General features: G+C 30.7%; 1 long non-coding RNA gene across 1 annotated transcript; it reads left to right on the plus strand.

Moving 5' to 3' along the window:
• The first annotated feature begins 4,549 nt into the window (after positions 1–4,549).
• On the plus strand, positions 4,550–5,488 carry LOC148239171 (uncharacterized). Its single transcript, XR_015808960.1, has 3 exons — positions 4,550–4,661; positions 4,740–4,833; positions 5,326–5,488. It is a non-coding gene; the product is annotated as an uncharacterized LOC148239171 (long non-coding RNA).
• The last annotated feature ends 6,444 nt before the right edge of the window (positions 5,489–11,932 follow it).

The raw sequence follows: 11,932 nt of genomic DNA on the forward strand, positions 1-11,932 counted from the left end.
CCAGTTGACCCCACCCTCTTTAATTAGGCCAAAAAAATGCATGCCATTTAATGAAATCGAAATATTATAAAAACGACCACTGACTGGCCAACTTTTGACCCCCACCCTCTAAAAATCTGAAATGACTAATTTTAAGAGAAATTCTCATATTATTTTTCAAATAAAATAAAAAAAAATCTATCCAGAAAATATTTTTTAAATTTGTCAATTCAGTGAAATTATATCAAAATATATTTTACCGGTATATATATATTTTTATCAGTGAATACATAATTTATATGGCAGGTACTAGTAAAATTATATTATTTCAACTTTTCTATAAGTAGTAATATATACATTTGCGTACTTATCATTATGTATTCATATGCGATGTAAAAATGTTATTAAATGTGTTTTTTTAGTGAAGTTTTATTTTCACTAGATAAGTGCAAATATATATTTTACCAGTAGATATAATATATATTTCAACATCAATGAAACACCAATGCACAGCTTATTTATTTTAATGCACAAATCATTCGTTTTAGTGCACAACAAATAAAATGTTGCTCAATCTAAAAGTAATGTTATCACAATCTCCACAAAGTCCAAATACATTTTCACCAGTAGATATATATATATATATATATATATATATATATATATATATATATATATATATATATATATATATATATATATATATATATATATATATATATATATATATATATATATATATATATATATATATATTGTATATGTATTTATACTAGCAAAAGTATAATTTAACTGATTATTTGCCAGTTACGAAACGACTTTTTTCTGTTCAAACCCAAACCTAACCTAATGCTTCAAATGCTGCTAGCTTATACTTTTGGTGACCGCGTGCTTAAATATGTACCGAACCGAAATAAACTGTTTTATTTTTCGTTTCAGCTCTGGTTTTCGTTCCGACCAAAATAACGGTTTTTCCGGTTTTCGGTTCAGTTCCGATTCTAATGACAAAATTAAATATAAATATTAAAATCAAAAGAATTAAAATTTTTATGAAAATTAATTTGACAGTTGCGAAACGTACATTTGCTGTTTAAATCCAAACCTAATGAAAGTTCTAAAACAAATAGTTTTAGAACATTCATTAGGTGCAAAATCCAAAGTCCAAAATATTTCTCTCAGAAGAAAATAAGCGGAAGAAGAAATACATATAGATATCACATATCACATTTTGCTCTATAGTTTGTCTGCACTTTGATATTACGCTATGTTTTAAGAATATGATAGCTATCTTTACTGATATAATTACGGACTTCTGATATAAAAGTATTGGTAAAAGTGTATTCAAACCAAATTTTTTTCAATAGGAGAGCGCAAGAAACAATTATCCCTTCTCAGAAGTGAAAAATTTATGTCAAAAGCAATAAAATCGTGCCAGGTTCGGTTTAAATATACATTAATCGATTCTCATTGTAAGTCTTAATATGACGACGACAGCACGATTTTTTTTTTCTGTAAAATAATATATTAGACACTATAAGCAATAAAAAATACGTAAGGGAGAAGTCGTAACATAAATGAACGAACACTAATATTATAGTATTTGTATGGAAGGACAAAAAAATCGTCGCGATGTGGACTAGGCGTGGCTATCATATACATATGTACTATTCCCATATAGTATATTTCTATATGTATAAAAAAGTGATAAAAGGAGATGTTTATAAACGTAATTAAAAATCATATCTTCATATGGAAGATTACTTCGAGAAATATCATTATATGGACAAATATAACCAAACATTAAGTATATAGATATGTATATAATTTTAATGTACATACATACAGAAATATATTTAGTGTTTCATATATCAAAGTAATAAAAAAACAGCAATAAATTCTGTGCGATTAAAATATGTTTAGAACCATTGGTGTTGTATGAATTATAATAGTGAACAATTAACTAAATACTATTTACAAGGATAGAGCGAAACATTATTTCTTTTATCATTGCATTCTTAGGTGATTTAATTCTGGTAGTGGTCCCAACATCTGGAACTGGTACAGGATATATACATTAAATCAGGGGTGGCGAACCCGCGGACCGCTTTGAACATTTTTCCGGCCCGCGAGATTCTTTACAATGTACGTTTAGTATCATTATTATTATATTATATATGTTTACATGTAAGAATAATAGTAAGCACAATAATAATAACTCATTATGTTTCAATTTTTCACTCCAAAAAATGTCTATAGTGTATCTAAATCTAATATGGGGATGTATAATTTTATATGTGGCCCGCGGGGCTCGCAAGATCATTTGGGTTGGCCACCCCTGCCTTAAATAAATTATAGGTGCTTTATTTTTGTGATTAAATAAATTGTATGTGGAATATATTTCAAATATTTATTTCAATCAACATTCTTCTGATTTTTTAAATAATATTTCTAAAAAAAATGAATATCACATTTTTTGGTCTATATTAGTTTATCTTTTAAAAATACTGTTTAATTTTTTGTGGTTTTTCTCAAGAATGGAGAGAGCGCCATTCTTATCCGATCGAACGGTGTAAATTCACATTCGGCTCAGGGTTAAGTTTCGAGTTAAAAAAGCGCAGGTAATCGGTTTAACCGCAGGTTAACACACCCACACTCACCTGCGAGACCACTCGACACGCCGACAACAGCTCCACCGATTCCCATTGTATTTACACATGACTTGCAAGCACAAGTACTACTTCTGCCGAGGAGAAGACGAAGGAGAAGAAGAAGCACCACACAATGACACCACTCGTGCCTCTCTCTCGTGTGCACACACGGTGGCCATTTCCGAGACGTTGCCAAACGGCGAACATTATTTCGCTTCACAATGGTCAAGGTATGGACATATATGTATGTGCATTTTTTACAGTTTATAAAATAAAATGCAGCATGCTATAAAACGGCATTTGTGGATATATATTAATATATTGTAAGCCACGTGTAAGGTGGAAAGTTTCTGAGAATTGATCGCGTTAGTGTTTTTTTAAGAAAAAACAAACTTCAAGTCCTTTGTATAAATATATCGAAATAAAATAAGTAAGAAAGAAAACATTTTTTTTATAATTTATTTATATCAAGTATAATTTATTTATATCAAATATAATTTATTTATAGCAAGTATATATAGGAATTGTTATTTAAAATAATTTATAAAATGAAAGTTGAAAAAAGCCTCATCACACAAGTTGTGTTATTCTACATAAAATATTCAGCCATGATTATGAAATATTATTAATTTGGCTATAACATAGATATGTACATATATAAGTGAGGCAAATAAATAATCCATTAATTTGTCCCAATTATATGATTATAAGAGTATAAAAAATGTCTGTGTGATATATTTTTTAAAGTGAAACTATATAGTTTTATTTAGATATCATTAAAAATTTATACATAATTCAGTATTTAGTTATAGGCTGTGTAAAATAAGCACCATAATTTCCATAAGCAACTATTGATTTTTATATTACACATAGACTAATTTACGTCTGGTAATATAGTAATAACGTCATCGCTTTTCCGTTTCACGACAATTAGCAATTATGTAAAATATCTTCATCCACTTTCTAATTAGCATAAACGTTGCTTATACAATACATCATGTTACTCATCTTTCCCCGCTCTCTTCCACATTTAAAGTTTTTATTGTACATCCGTCTTTATAAAACATTTTAATAATAACTAATGTCTTTAATTAACATAACACAACAATTATAATTGTGGGCTACTCGCGCTTCAAGGCTGCCATCGCTTAAGTTTACAGTTCGTCGACTCCATACTGATAATATGCTAATGATATGCTACAAACATCCACACATATTATTTTATCGAGCAACCAAAATAATTAACAGTAAAAGACATGTGTTCTGGTTGGATTATTTAATGTAATTTTATCAAATTTTATGCTAATTTAGGTTCTACATTTAGTATTTTTGTTTATTAATGAAACTGATAATAAAAACTGATATAACATTTTGACATTCGAAGGATTAATTATTATATCGTCAAGTAATATATTTAGCTTATTATTGATCCACACGTGGCAATTAATTATAGCCAAAACCGATCTAAATAGTTTGTTTATGTATGTTTTACTGATGTTATCTAAATAAGATAAATCTCATAGAACAGTGCTATTTTTTAATTAGAATCCCAATCGCTATAAATTCGAAATAATTGTGTAACAGTTATATTTTAACAATGAATTTTAATTTATTTTAATAATTTACACCTATGCTATTAATATATCAATATACGGTTAAAATGTCTGAAAAATAATTCAGATATTTTTAATAATAATTCAGATATTTTTAAAAGTAATATATTCCCTATTGATTTATTTATTACGTTTATAATGCAAAATCTTGCAGCGGCTTATAAAACAGATGACAGTTTTACAAATAATAAATTTAAGCAAACTGTATCTTAAAAAACTACTAGTGTATTGGTATAGATCAGGGTCAGCAAACTACGGCCCACGAGCAAAAAATAAATTTTATATTTTTAAAGACTTTAAAATTTCCAGGTATGTGCTACAACGGAATGGGCAACCGTCGTGTTGAGGAGATATGATTAGGGATTGCAATATTGATCCGGTAATACCGGTATTGGGACAAAATAGACCTTTGGTACTACCGGTATTTATATTTCCAACTGTTTTTTCAAAAATATTTTTATAATAAATGATTAAAAATGTATAAAAAATATTTTTACAGTAATTGCATCGGTGACAGCTCAGACCATCTTCGAAACCTTCACAATCGCAAGAGTCACTACATGCAAAATAAAAAAATCAAATTTGTGGTATCGGTGAGCTTTGAATTTATAATAATATTTTGACGAAAGCTAATGAAGATGAGTCTACATAGAAATTAATAAAAAATATGTAAAAAACGCATCTGGACTTCTTTGGTAATTTTATAAATTACGAATATTTTTAATTTTCTGCAAATGATGAACAAATATTTTTATTCTAAACTAAAAATGAATGTAACTCGTGAAGTTAAAATAGTTTCCAAGAATAATATCATCAGCGATGATTAAGCCTTTGCACTCTAGTGCTAACGGTGCATAATTCTACGTTAATTCTTCGCTGTAATTCTAGTAGCAGGTATCAAAAAGCATCCGTGTTCGGAGAAAAATAATTTCCGATCCGATTACACTGATGATTCATTAACTTAAAGGGTTTTAAAGACCGCGTGAGATTAAAGACCACCGTCATATGAAGACCACATAGGGAATATTTCTTGTAGATATTTTATAAATAGATAATAATCAATTTATTTATCTGATATATTACAGACACACCTAGAATTATCCGAACGGATGGCATTCTTTCTGGTTAATTGTTGATTTGTAGCTGAGCTGCCTATCAATTAGCTCGCCACCTTCTTTGTCAACCTGCTCGAGCCAACTAGACACAAACGGAGACCTAAATTCCAACCACTTCTTCCACCGACTCTCCATACTCGTAAGTGCTGATATAAATTATATAATAGTCGTAATGAGAAAAAAATAACGATTCTCTGGCAAGTGCAGAGAGTGCATGGAACCATTTTGAAACCGCGTCCATGTTTCGATTCGGCACTGGCATAATGATAAAGAACCGGTAGACGATTGCGGTCAGGGTTGTGTTACCAATGTTGCGGTGTTCGATACCCACCGGCGAAAGTTCGTCGCAGTTGCAGAACAACTTATCGAGCTCGTGTCTTCGTACCACTTACAAGCGCCCCGAAGAACAATCTGCAGCTTCTGAACGCAACGAGGAAATCTTTAGCAGCGAGATTCTCGGCAGCTCTGCTGCTAATCCATGAACGGGTCGGAGAATTTCTCGGATGTGTTAACTTGTCGTTGTTAAGTGCAGTCTTAACAGTTTCCCATTACCCATTAAATAAGTACTACAATTCTTTCACACATATCTGTACCTTACGTACATATTTGTACACGTATGTGGGTTTTAAGCTCTCATACTTAACGTTAGATTTATGTATAAATAATAATACTTATATAAAAGGATGTATTTTTTAACCTTAACCGCAGACGACTATAACGTTCCGTGTTATTTTCGCGTTGAAAATGACAGACTTTCGACGAACGTATCTAGAGTCGTTCTTGGAACCCTTTATGGTGGTTTAGAGAATGGCATGTGTCGGCAGTTTATTTTTTACTTCTAAAACTCTATTCTCTATTGAAAAAGTTGACCTTTAAATTGTTATAAAAAAATAATGGCCGTATCTGTATATATTTAAAAAATATAAACCATTGTTTAAAATTATACAAAAAAATAAAAATGTAATTTTAAGCTGTTTATTTATATTATATAATTATTTCAAAAGGCATGGCTGTGATTTGAAAAAATGGATTATGAGTGTAACACCCCTGACCTTCATATCAAGGGTGCTAATTTTCGTTGTTATTATTTTTTGTACAATAATTGAGATCTTCACGCACAGTTTGTATATGTTAGTTAAACGTAAAATTTTCTTTGGGTTCGTCTTCTGCGATCTGCAATGATCTGAAATTGGGTCGGCCTCCTCTTGGTTGATGTTCGTACGGACCAAGTTGAAGAAATCTTGAAGTTCTGATGCCTTTAACTACGAAATGGGCGTCCAAGTGTCAGAGAAAGTCTTTGAGGAAATGATCCTTGGTTGTCCACGTACAGCCAATTACAAAAGGGTGGCCGTTGGATAGTTTCTTTGATTACCGTTGGCCGCTAGAGCAGATTATGAACGGTCGTTTGGACAGCAACACCAAATGCATATTTTATCCTATATCAAGGCGTTATTAATGGATATATTTAATTTGTTCTGATTCATATCGGATACTTTGACTTAATATGCAAAAAGGTTTTCTCACGGTGGTGTCCCGTTTTAACAAAAAGGCCCTTTTTGTTTCAGACGTTTAAAAAACAGTATTTGTGTTATATATCACATGCCAAATGGCTGTGTTACCGGGGTTTATGACTTAACCGTTTGAATGCCGTAAGGAAGCCGGTGCCACTCCTGGTTTTGTATTTTTTTCTTTGTAAAATTATTGAGGACTTTTTATGTTTAAACTGTATTTTATTTTGTTCCTATAATAAATGGTAGTTCACACAAAAAATATTTTTTTTCAGAAATTGGTCAAAATTCGGTTTAAATGCGCTTCGTTCAATTTTTACTTATTGTAAGTCGTAATATTGTTAAATAAAAAATCTTAATGTTAACACTAAGTAACCAAGTGCTTCAACTGCGACGTTGACGGCACGATTTTTGATTCTAAGAAGGGACAATGTGTTTTGCACTCTCCAAATGGTCAAAATTCGGTTTAGATATGCTTTATTCGATTCTCACTTATTTTAAGTCGTAATATTGTTAAAAAAAGTCTTAATATGAACGCTATATAAGCGTTTCCCTGCGACGGCGACGGCGTGATTTTATTTCTTTTGACGTGAACTAAACAAGGCCAAAAAATGCATGTCATTTAATGAAATATTATCAATTTTAAAAAAACGACTACTGACATTTTTTGAAGATTCTTTATAAATATTTTTTTATGTATTGTAATAAAATAATGTATTATGTTTTAACATAGTGACACATTGGGGTATCTTATTCACGATGGTCTTTATTTAATTTAAATATTTATATCTCAATCTTTTAGTCACTTTTTACATACTGTTCATTGAAGGTTAAACCGTGACTTCTTGAACGTTATTTTTTTTGCTTTAATTAAAGTTATGATACCATTTTGACTGCTAACTTCGTCATTGCTATAAACAGAAATAATCTGGCGATAAATTGTAGCAGTAGTTTTTATTTCGCACAATGCATATTTTAAACCAGCATTTTGGTTTAAAATATACACTGTAAATTTTGCCATTTTATGTTGATCTTAGTGTTAGATGCAGATTCACTGATTTAATTTGGTTATTGAGATTTTGGTGGTAATATGCATTTATATCTTTACGTTTACGCACATGTATTTCCACAAAACAATATTAAAATGCTAATAGTTCCCATATATTTGTAATAAAAATACAAATAATAAATTTCAGTAAGCTGTAAAGATTATAAGCAAAATCTGCTCTAAACTATACTTTATGCGACGTCTCTCGTACCAGAATTAATTAAATTAATTTCGTGAATCTTTTATGGTTTTTGTATGTCGGTTCGGAGTGTTATCGCCCATTTGGAAAATTGTTCTCTCTCGAAATTTTCCGTTTTGATAATGCGCCATGTTTTTGGGGAACAAAAGTGGTTATCGGCGTCCCCTTATCTTAATACACTTTATATAACATGGCAGGCTCTTGTGTTGGATGCGGTCAGGGGCCAAACCGCACTCGGAATGCCGTCCTTTCATTTTATTACGACGTCACCTTAACCAACCGACCGCAAAAGGAAGAATGTGCGGTGGTTGTCGTCCTCTTTTTTGTCCTGTCCTCCTCGGTCCGCAGCTTGTTTTCGATTGTAGAATCAGCGTTATTTGCATCTGGCCGCTCTTTTTTTCCTATTCCTCTGGTTTTTTCAGCGTCTCGAGACCTCCGGGACAACAATGAATCCTCTGTGTTGAGGAGAGACAAGTCTACTCTAAGGATATGTTCAATGCTAATCTCGTAAAAACTTATTTGATAGTCAGACATGCTACATACATATAATTATAAAGGACATCCATTAAGATGTCTACATTAAAAAAACAATAATATGAATGTACATATTTTAAACGAAATTTATTTATTCATTAAATTTAATTTCTATGGACCCCAGTCAGATAAAAATACGGATCCCTTATAAAAATAATAATTTTAAATGCAGTGAAAAAAATACAGAGGAAACATATTGAAACAAATAACCAAAATTTAGTATTATTTATTTTTTAAATATTTACAAGTCAACGTAAAGGCTGATGTTAGAAATCTAATCAAGTTAAAGATTCTGTTTTCATTGTTAGTAGTGTTTAAAAGCCCAATTTATTGAATTAAAACTTTCATAGCTCACAATACGATGATAGGCTATTTATTCTTAGGGAGCTCAAATAGTATTTGAGTTAAGCTCCAATTGTAATAAGTTTTTATTTAAAGACAATTATGATGAACCTTTTGAGCTCTGTGTGTTAAAATTCTGAAAAAAGCTAGCTTAACTCGAGTACCGTGTCACAGATAGAAATATCCGTAATTTTGTGATATTTGCAGCTCTATTAAAAAAATACTTATGTTTTTTTTACCATATGTATATTTATTAAAAAAGCATTTAAATAAGTGACATTTTAGCTGCTGAATTGCATTTGCTAAATCTTCAATTGAAGGTTGATATTTCATCCATTTCAAGCCCAAGCAAGCGTTACTAACTACACCTGTCAGTTGATTTCTTTTATTGGTTTTAATATTATTTTAATAAGGTATGTTTTAGGGTTCTAAAAGTTTCCGGTAATCGGTTCTAAGCACTACAAATTTATTGTTTGTAGTGGCACTTTTCTTTATTCTCCATACGATTAATTTGCAGATTATTCAAGTTTGGACCTCAAGTCGACAAACTCTTGAGCCCAATGCTGTCTTGAAATTATGCTAGTTGCATATACAACTAATCAATTTAAAACCATTTAATTAAAAAATAATGTAGACTAAGTGTACATAAGGATACTTAATTATTTTAATTGTTTATTTCAGGCTTCTAAATTGATTAAATCTTTCACTGAACTGGTCAAGTAACGAGCTTACAATATTCTGATAATTTATATGGTTTATTTCATTTTGTACAGTTGTGCTAACCTTCTCCTAATACTTTATGTATCCAAACATAACATCAATACTTTTGCCAAAACCTTGTAATTTCCTTGTAAGTTCAGTACATTTATGAACAGATAGATAAAAAACAGCAATACTGATTATTGAGCTTGGAAAGTTTGTCAGATTCTTGTCCTCAAGAAATACCTTAATTCAAACAAAGCACTCAAGTACTAGCGACCGCACGCAGATGATTACGTTTGAAAGGATCTTTGTCTCAAAACTTGTGTTTTCAAAATCATCCATCAAAAAAGAAACAAGACAGTAGCGTAAAGGATTTAGACCACACACAGCCTTCGTTACGACCAGAAAAAATCACATAAAAAGCACCGAATTTTGTTCTTACTATACATATTCTCAGTCATTGCGAGAATATATCGTTGTTGCGAAACGGTCAAGGATATAATAAAGCACCAGATACACAAGATTCCCGTTGCAATGAAATACGACCTTGGACAGGGGGTCGTTCTAAGTCTTAATCCGTTGCTCAAACCACCGCCATTACCAGTACTAAGGCCCTACGAGTCCAACCCAATGGGTGGCATCCAGCTTTTAAGGGCTGAATGAGCGGGAGCCACCCCCCGTAGTACTACGTTATTTTTGCAAGAGTTTCATTAGTGTTTCTCTCGAGTGTTTGTGGGAAACGTTCTCTTGGCACCTGCGTACTATGCTTAGCTATTCGCCCTCGCTTTAGCTTTGCTTGCTCCTGTAGTTCCGTTTTTCATCCTTGGAAGTCGCTTTCGCACTTCCTCCGTTCCAGTTCGGTCCCCGAACCTTAAAGGCCGGGCCCTTTTAGCCTGCTGGTTGGAATTTACAGTGCTTCGCTCGTCATTGGAAGTCCAAAGGACGCTTCCTCGGTTGGGTGTTTTCGAGTTGACTTCCCCCTTGAGACCTGGGGTTTTTCAGGCCCCAAAGAGGTCCCTCACTCTCCCACACTTTTATCGGCGTGCTCCAGCGTGTGGTCGGTCTGGCGCCGATACGACCTTGGACAATGTCCATCAAGCGAACGTCGCTTTCTAAAGGCGTATACTTATTTCGCCGTGTTAAGAAGCGACTGCAGCGATTGGCTGGTGATCGCTGCATAATAGCGATTGGTCAGAAAAGCTTCGTTTTAAAAAAATTCTGGAAGGTCGTTTTAAATGGCCTTTTACAATAGTTTCGCTTTGCTTTCTTAAGCAAAATGTTGATTTATTTAGCATCTTTACTGCTTTTAGATTATTTATTGCAGAAAAATATGATTTTATCAGTTCACAATAAGCATTTTTTCTTTAAAATTGATTTCTATAGCTAAGAAAATTGATTGATTGATTTTCTCTAACATTATTTAACGTTAATCTTAAAATTAACAAAATAATAATCTAAAACACTATTATCAGAAAAAAATATAAATTGATGTTATACTAAATAGTAAAACACTTTCTTAAATATTATTTAATTAAATTGGTGGCGAAGGCTATGAATATTTATTTTTATTTTATAAATTTAGGCAATTAGTGAGATTTTTTTACTATTTTAATTGCTATTTAAGAGGAAAACGCAGTGAGTTTATTTATGCAAAACTTACTAATGATGTTGGATCTATTTTTTATTTATTTAACACCATTAGATTTTGTAAAATAAAAATGAAATATTACTTATTGAATTAAACGATACATATTTTATAAAATATGTTAAATCTATACTCATATAATATATATATATATATATATATATATATATATATATATATATATATATATATATATATATATATATATATATATATATATATATATATATATATATATATATATATATATATATATATATATATATATATATATATATATATATATATATATATATATATATATATATATATATATATATATATCTATTAATTGAAGTGTATATAATATTTTTTTAACTAAGATAAACTTTGACAGACGTAAATGGTAGCATAATTTGTTTGTTTTTTTTTATTTGTATATTAAAATTTATTAGTGATATGGAATATGATAAGTACAAAATTATATGTGAATATATTTCTTTATAAAAATGTAAACATGTCAATATAATTATTTATATATACAGAAAGTGCTTATTATCATTTTAATAAAAAAAATAATAAGCTCAAAAGGTCAAAAGAAGATATTAAAAATATAAGTT

The sequence above is a fragment of the Plectrocnemia conspersa genome, unplaced genomic scaffold (genome assembly GCF_051122295.1).
Source record: "Plectrocnemia conspersa isolate PC_06_02 unplaced genomic scaffold, ASM5112229v1 ptg000001l, whole genome shotgun sequence".
Lineage (NCBI taxonomy): Eukaryota > Metazoa > Arthropoda > Insecta > Trichoptera > Polycentropodidae > Plectrocnemia > Plectrocnemia conspersa.